The 7,687-nt window shown below is 36.6% G+C and overlaps 1 long non-coding RNA gene across 4 annotated transcripts; it reads right to left on the bottom strand.

Moving 5' to 3' along the window:
- Positions 1-4,789: 4,789 nt before the first annotated feature.
- Positions 4,790-7,687, bottom strand: LOC110912692. Of its 4 annotated transcripts, none has more exons than XR_002578126.2 (7): positions 7,150-7,687; positions 6,874-7,030; positions 6,542-6,687; positions 6,357-6,457; positions 6,183-6,275; positions 5,795-6,096; positions 4,790-5,710 (listed from the first exon to the last, which is right to left on the bottom strand). It is a non-coding gene; the product is annotated as an uncharacterized LOC110912692 (long non-coding RNA). The 4 variants fall into 4 exon arrangements; XR_002578124.2 differs by having other exon boundaries at positions 4,790-5,275; positions 5,429-6,096; XR_002578122.2 differs by having other exon boundaries at positions 4,790-6,096.

Raw genomic sequence — 7,687 nt, forward strand, 5'->3', positions numbered from 1 at the left:
AAACGCTAACCGTTTTGCATGTATTACGTGACTAAATGAATGCTTGTTGTTATGTTTACACGTGGAATGCTGCCTACCTGCCTTAACGACGTAGTACTATAGTTTGGACTCAGCACCCGTTCACACGGGGGTTGTTAAGGACAATTACTGGCATGGATTACGGTGGTAATCATGTATTGCGAACTGTCTCGGACAGTCAACCCGCAGTCATTGGTATCAATAGATCCATGTCGATAATTAACATGCTTCGTTTTCCTCTGTGTACGTGTTGGTTATGCGTAAACTATTTCGAACTTTATATGCTATTATCAAACTTGTATGCTCACCTTTACATTTTATGTATTGACTTTATTTTAACGTATGTGACAGGCAATTAGGATGCTTATCTGCTAGGAAGGCGAGCTTAGAATAAGCGTCTAGAGCATAGTTGTCTGTAGATCTTGCAGATCGAGTCTCTAGAAGCATTTGAACAATTTTTATATTTAAAATCCGAGTTGTCGGAATAGAATATTTTACTTGATGTTATCTGTAATAATTTGTTTGATATATGAGGTATGGTATGGGACGTATTATATAAATTGAATAGTGATAATAATTGTTATGGAAACTTCTGGACAATCTGTTTCGCTCAGTGCCATGCCCCGATGATTCCGCCACCGGTTGGGGTGTGATAACCAGCTTCGTATGAAGCTTCTGTTTCCCACCGACACTCCGATTTTCAACCGTTTCAGCACTTTGGATGACTTATGCTTCTGTTCCCGTACGCAGGCTAACCCGGCGCTCCCTTCAATCCATTGAGGATCGTATTTCTTGATTAGTACATGCTCTATGAGTATACTCGAACCCATTTTCGTTTAACGCACTTTTAGGTGTTACATACATTCTCTATCAAAACACAACACACAACGAAAACACTTTATAAATGCTAACCGCTCCCGCATGCTATACGTGATTTGTTGAATGCCTGTTACTATGCTTATACAGTGTTACACTAGACCGCCTTTAGCAATGATAGTACTATAGTTTGGACTCAACACCTGTTATGAACAGGGGTTGCTAAGGATCACATTACTTTACTTCACGTGTTCGCTTCGGTGAACATGTGTCGCGCATACTCTACATCGCAGTCACGTGGTTAGGTTGTATCATTGTGAATAGTAACATGCTTCGCCCGTTACGCGTTACATGCTGGTTATGCGTAAACGATTTTTATACTATTATCTATGCAAACTTGTGTACTCACCCTTACCTTGTGTATTGACTTTTATTTTAACGTATGTGACAGGTTGATGGTCTGTTTGCTGCAATGGATTAGGAAGTCTAGTAACTCGCAAATAAAAATCTAGGTTGTCAAATCATGTTTTGTTTATGAGAACTCGCTACATGTAATAACTGTTTGTTGAATATTTATTCGTTAGTATGGGATGATGAACCTTAAAAATATTGGTAATGAATAGTTGTTATGGATTCTCCTGAGCAATTTGATTCGCCTAGTGCCGCGCCCCGATGATTCCACCATCGGTTGGGGTATGACAAGAGACGTCTCTCTTATAGGATGTTTTTGGCGCGTAATTTAGGCGGGATTTTATTATAATAAATGATATTAATAAAGTAACCGTCTTTTCAGTTATTGTGGGTATTTTACTGTTTTGTCCAGCTTTTATGAGTTTAGGGTGATAGACGTCCCATCTTCCAAGTTTGGCGTTTTTTAATGGCGTTACGTAGTTTTTGGCGTTTTGTATTTTTAATGTGGTTTAGATAAAGATGACACTTTGTTCGATTCTCTTGTACCTTGTTTTATACTTTTTTTTAAGTTTTTAATAATACTTGACAAAAGTAATTTTATTATAGTTTGGGAGTTTTGGGCGTTTTATGGCATGATGGCGTTTCACAAGCATTTTGTCTGTGTGGCGTTTTTATTAAAATAATGTATTTGTTCTTAGCTGAAAAATACATAACAAACCACTGAAAAAGAAAATTAAAAAAATAAAAATAGAAACAATCCATCTTCCAAATCTTCACTGTCACCAGCCTCTTTCTTCTTTGAAACATCTTCACTGGCGGTTTGACTTTGGTATGCTTCATTTTGTTTTTTTGTTGTTGAAGTAGCCTTTTTGTCGCTGTTTGGAAGCACAAATGACGTGAATTTTTTGTTTGAAGTTCATCTTTATCTTCATTTTTATTTTCAACCCACTCATCAGTGTCATCCGTTTCTTCATGCCATTCAAATATTCATCAAGAACAAAGCACAGAAAATGACATAAGTCTGACATCAGCATCTTTTTCTTGAAGATTTGTCCATCTTATACAGCAAAATGTTATTGAGTTACACCCCTCAGCTAAGAATGCATTCTGCGAAACTTCGCGTAGAACAACATTGAATATACAAGAAACGAAGTTTGCCATTTTTGGCGTTTTACTGAGAAAATAGTGTATCTAAAAGAAATGTCGATTGGAATCTTTGATGTTTGGGTTTTTTGGCGTTTTCTAAGACGATTGGTATATAGTAAAATATGGCGTTTTGAGTTGGTGTGTTTGATGTTTGGGTTTTTTGGCGTTTCTAAGATGAACGGTATATAGTAGTAAATATGGCGTTTGGGGTTCGGTGTGTTTAATGAATGTCTGAGATGTTGTTTATATAGGATGTGTTTTGGCTCGTAATGGCGTTTTATTCATGAGTTTGGCGTTTTGGGAAGAGAAGTCTAAAGACCCTTTTACCCTTAATGAAGCGCGTCCACTTAACAGAATTGGTGTTATTTACGAAAACGCCACAGCGCCAATCTTGTCCATAGATTGTTTTGATCGGACGATCCATAACCGTTCTCACTGTTCTCACACTTTTCACCGTTTTCTCTAAATCGTGACCCTGTATATAGATTGAGGTTCTTATAAAAAAGACCAAAAGTGTGAGAAGGGTAAGAAAGAATCTCAGCCATTAGATCTTTGATCTAATGGTTGAGATCAATAGGGACCAAGTTGTAAAATTTCTTTTATTTTTTGGACTGATTTGAAAATTGTAGGGGTAATAGAGTCTTTTATATCCACTTGAAAATAGGAAACTGTAAATCAAATCCCTAGAATTTCGAATCCTCTTTCTTCTTCCAGATTTTTTGAACAACAGCTTCAAATAACGATCTGTTGCTTCAATTAAAACCCAAACACTTCAAATTTCAACAAGCTATTCGAATAACAGCTTCTACAACGATCGAATCAATGAATATGCTTCAAACTTCAACAATCAGTTTGATTAACTGCTTCTCCGACGACTGTAGCGATTAATTTCAACCTTTCTTCTTCCAGATCTGTGTATTCGAATCCTCCTTCTTCTCCAGATCAAAGATCTCGAATCATCATCATCGTTAGTTTACATCTCGAATCATCATCATCATCATCATTGATACAGCAGATTCATCATTCCTTCATCATCATCATCATCATCATCATCGATACTGTCTTTAATAGTGTTATATACTTATTGAGTGGTGTTATATAATTATCGAATGGTGTTATATACTTATTGAATAGTGTTATATACTTATTGAATGGTGTTATATATGTTCTGAATGGTGGTTTGCAGTGTTATTCGTAGTGTTTTTTATAGAGATCTTTAAAATGGTGTTATATACATATTGAATGGTGTTATATACTTATTGAATGGTGTTATATATGTGCTGAATGGTTGTTGCAGTGTTATTCGTAGTGTTTTTATAGAGATCTTTTAAAAAATTATGTTCCTATAAATAAGATGACGGTTATGGAAGGTTTTGAATTAATTGAATCAATAATAAGATTACTTGTTTACCCTTTTGAATTAATTTAGATTGTGGACACATGTCATCTCCACAATGATTCTCACACTTCTCACATTTTTAACCTTTTTTACAATAACCTAACCATATATATATATATATATATACTAGAAGCATACCCGCGCGTTCCGGCGGCGGCGACAATATACAATGCGGTATTCATTATCTATTAGTTTAGTAGTCATCTCATGGTATATTAAGTTAATTTTCGTATTCGTGTAAAATACGTTACAACTCAATTAAGTTAACTTATCAATCCTCACGTGCTACATCTGACATGCATATTTATTCTTATGTAAATCTAAAATAAGTCTCCTTATGAAATTACGGAAAAGTCTCCTTTCACCGGGCGACCGACCATATGAAATTTACCCAAACAAAATAGCACAATATAGCCAACTCTAGGTTGCGTGAGACCAAATAAAATAATCTTTACCAAACAATGTTGTGATAGTGACAATTTTTGCAAGAGGGTACTTGTTTCTATTAGTTTATCAATCCTCACAAAATATATATAATTTTTTGTTAATTCAACTATCTGAACAAAAAGAAGACCAAACTCTTTAACTCAGAAGCATTTGAACAAAAAACACCAAATACTTTAACCAACTCTTTGATTTGTAATTTAATACTTTTGCACATTAATTTTTTCATTATTTTATAATTGTTGGTTAGTTGTAAATAGAAATCAAGTATCTACATGTGACAAACTGGACTGTGCTAAGAGGTGAAATTCAGTACCAACTCAAAGACTCTTTGACAAAGAGGGTAATTTTATGTGGGTCAATGGGTCAGGTCAAATTGGCACATATGCAATTTTTCCACCTTTTAATATATTAAAAAATTCTCACATGTGAATGTATACTATTCGCTTGGCTGGTATATGTAGATTTTCTTGCCAAAATATATAATCTGTAATTATGAACGTTGTTTTTCTTTTTTTGACCAGCCAAAACAAACTTCCATTAAACATCACAAAATCAACAAAAATAACAGTTTTCATCTTAGCACCAACCTGTAACACTCTTAAATTGCACCAAGACTAACCAGCTAATTAATATATGAAACCAAAGGGCCACCCCAGATACAAACATTTTCTATCCCAAGGAAGCCAAATCTATGAACCAACAGACATAAATCGTATAACAAAGCAAATGGGAGGCAATGCCAATTGATGGAATATGGAACAGCATCCCATCAAACATTCACTCCCTGCAGAACAATACAAACAAGTATCCCAAGATGCCACACCAGATCAATGTTCCCATCAGATTAGTACAACTCTATGAGCCAACCACAATATTAATGTTGTCTATCATGCATCTTTGGCCATTGATACCAATTTTGCCCTCTAAGCATCCCAAAGCGTTACATCCCATCTTTACTTCCAGTTAAGAAAAAAATGGTATCTGGAATACCCAAAGTTCTGGTAACAGCCCCTAGAATTGCTTCAGTAAGTTATTAACCTACTCAAAACACATTTCAATTAGAAAACTAATGTGTTAAGCGACATTAGATATTTTAAGCTGCTGATCAGTGAAATGTCAGGTTAAATAATGAGTGCTTATAATTATAAAATGAAAGCATGTTGAATTTCACAATTCAACTCTTCTTTGTACCTCCCAGCGAGCCCAATGTTCCATAATTTAAGTCCTTTTGAGCAGTTGTTCTAGTCTATATGACAAAGATTAAAGCACGGTAATATAAGTCCCCATATACAGTTAGGTCCCATGACTATTCACCGGTACCAAACCAAGTTTGTCACTCCACATAATGGTCTGTTGCATAGTAACAGGAAACGCTAATTGATCAAAAAACACGTAAACGTTAATTGATCAAACAACACCACTTCACTGGCTCCAAATTCACAGCAGTCAGAGACATCTTAGCTGCCAACCGACCTAAAACATCATATTCACTCAACCTACTGCTGGTCGGAATGATAAGATTAGCTGATAAATGAAGCTAAGCAGGACTGTACTTACCTCAATCGCTAGGAAAATTTGGCCATCTTCAAATCGCCCATCTAAATGTGTTCGCACAACCACCACCATCGTACAACCCTCATTCTAAACTTTCTAGGCATTGCTGATTTGCTGGAACTCACGGTGCACACCCTCATAACCACCTTAAGACATGAAATTCAACTCTAGATGTCACCGGTAGAATTCTCATCTTCAGTTTTGCTGGTGGTAGTTGTGTACGCGCCGGAAGGAATTTTTGTTGCAGACACGTGCCAGGGGGCAGCCCCACCTCCCTGCATACTTTGCCTAATTCCAGACACGTGCTGGAAATATATTGATAAATGACATATATAAGAATATCATACACCGTAATGCAAAAAAAAATAGAAAATGATAAGATAGGACTTACACAGACGCCAACTCTGATGGCTTAAGTACTGCAGCACACCCAGCAGCCAGTGCAGATGCAACTATCCAAATAGCCATTAGCAAAGGATAATTCCTATAGAAAACAAATAAAACAAACTATAAGAAAATATTATCAGAAAATACAAATCATTATTACAGTAGAGGTAGAGAGTACCATGGAGTAATCAGCCCAACACCACCAATTGGTTCCCTGATGATATGGAATTTAAAGGTATCCATTGGAAGCTTAGCGAACTTATCCTTTTTCTCAGTAACCTATGCATAATTGAAAGCTTTAGCATATTAACGATAGAAAACAAACCGAACCCAAATTCAGAATATCATCCAGAAAATCCTTACCTTTGTAGCAATGGAACGAAGATACTTTGCACGATGAGCCCCAGAAGCTGATGCCCATTCTTTTCCTTCATCATGTTTAAGAGCTCTGCGTGCTGCTTTCACAGCAATATCAATATCCTCCACGGTAACTGCTGCTGGTATATCCCCTGCAACCATATTTTTCAACACATGCAAGTAATGTTAGCAAATCAAGACATGAACAGACCAAACAGTTAAGAATCAAGATCAGGTAGTAGATTGCATAATGCACACATGAGATTAACAATAATAATGAAAAATACATAAAGGACTCAAGTAAACGTTCAACTTCAACCCCACCAAATCAAGCATACCTGTAACCCCAAGCAATGCTGGAATTCCATCTTTACCATCTCGAGTAGATCATCTCTCGTGAAGAACATCGGACCGAGATCACTAATCGGAACCCTAGCCGTCGCCTCCGCTTTCTGGCTTTGTCGAACCAGCACAAACACGCCACCAGCTTCTAAACTATTGAAATCAGCAATACAGTCCTCAAAATTATAAATTTTCAACATCAGTTTCTAGAACTAACGAAATCTGAAGCACATGACCTACAAAAATAAGAAAAAAAAGGTTGCTAGAATTACCTTCGTTGTCAGAAAACGTACATGCAGCCGATAAATCGGAACCGGGTTGTCGGAACCTACCTCAACCACCATCTACCGCCAGTTGCTCGTCTCATTTGCCAACAATCTGCTCGAGAATCCCACTGCCGGAACCCTAATCGGCGGATTTTAACACTGCACACGACACCGTCACAGGATGGGGTCATGGATTTGAAATCGAATGAAAGTAAAACCCTAGATCTGGTGAAATCCTCACAGATCTGTTCATGAGTCGCAGAGAGTGGGAGAGAGAAGGTTGATAAAGTTTTGTGAGAGTAAATCGAATGAAAGTAAAACCCTTGATCCGTGTGAGCTGAATATCAGCCGTTCAGATCACAATCCGTGTGAAAAAGTTAAAGAAATAGACGGTTGAAGATGAATCAGTTGAAGGGTAAATTATGTTGTGTTTCTTGGTGCTTCAAGTGTTGTACATTGTGCATTGAGGGTGTTTTCAACACATTGTTCAATTACCATTCTGTCCTTCCTATATCCTTATTAAAGTAGTATAGATATATATATA

Source organism: Helianthus annuus, chromosome 15 (genome assembly GCF_002127325.2).
Source record: "Helianthus annuus cultivar XRQ/B chromosome 15, HanXRQr2.0-SUNRISE, whole genome shotgun sequence".
Classification (NCBI taxonomy): domain Eukaryota; kingdom Viridiplantae; phylum Streptophyta; class Magnoliopsida; order Asterales; family Asteraceae; genus Helianthus; species Helianthus annuus.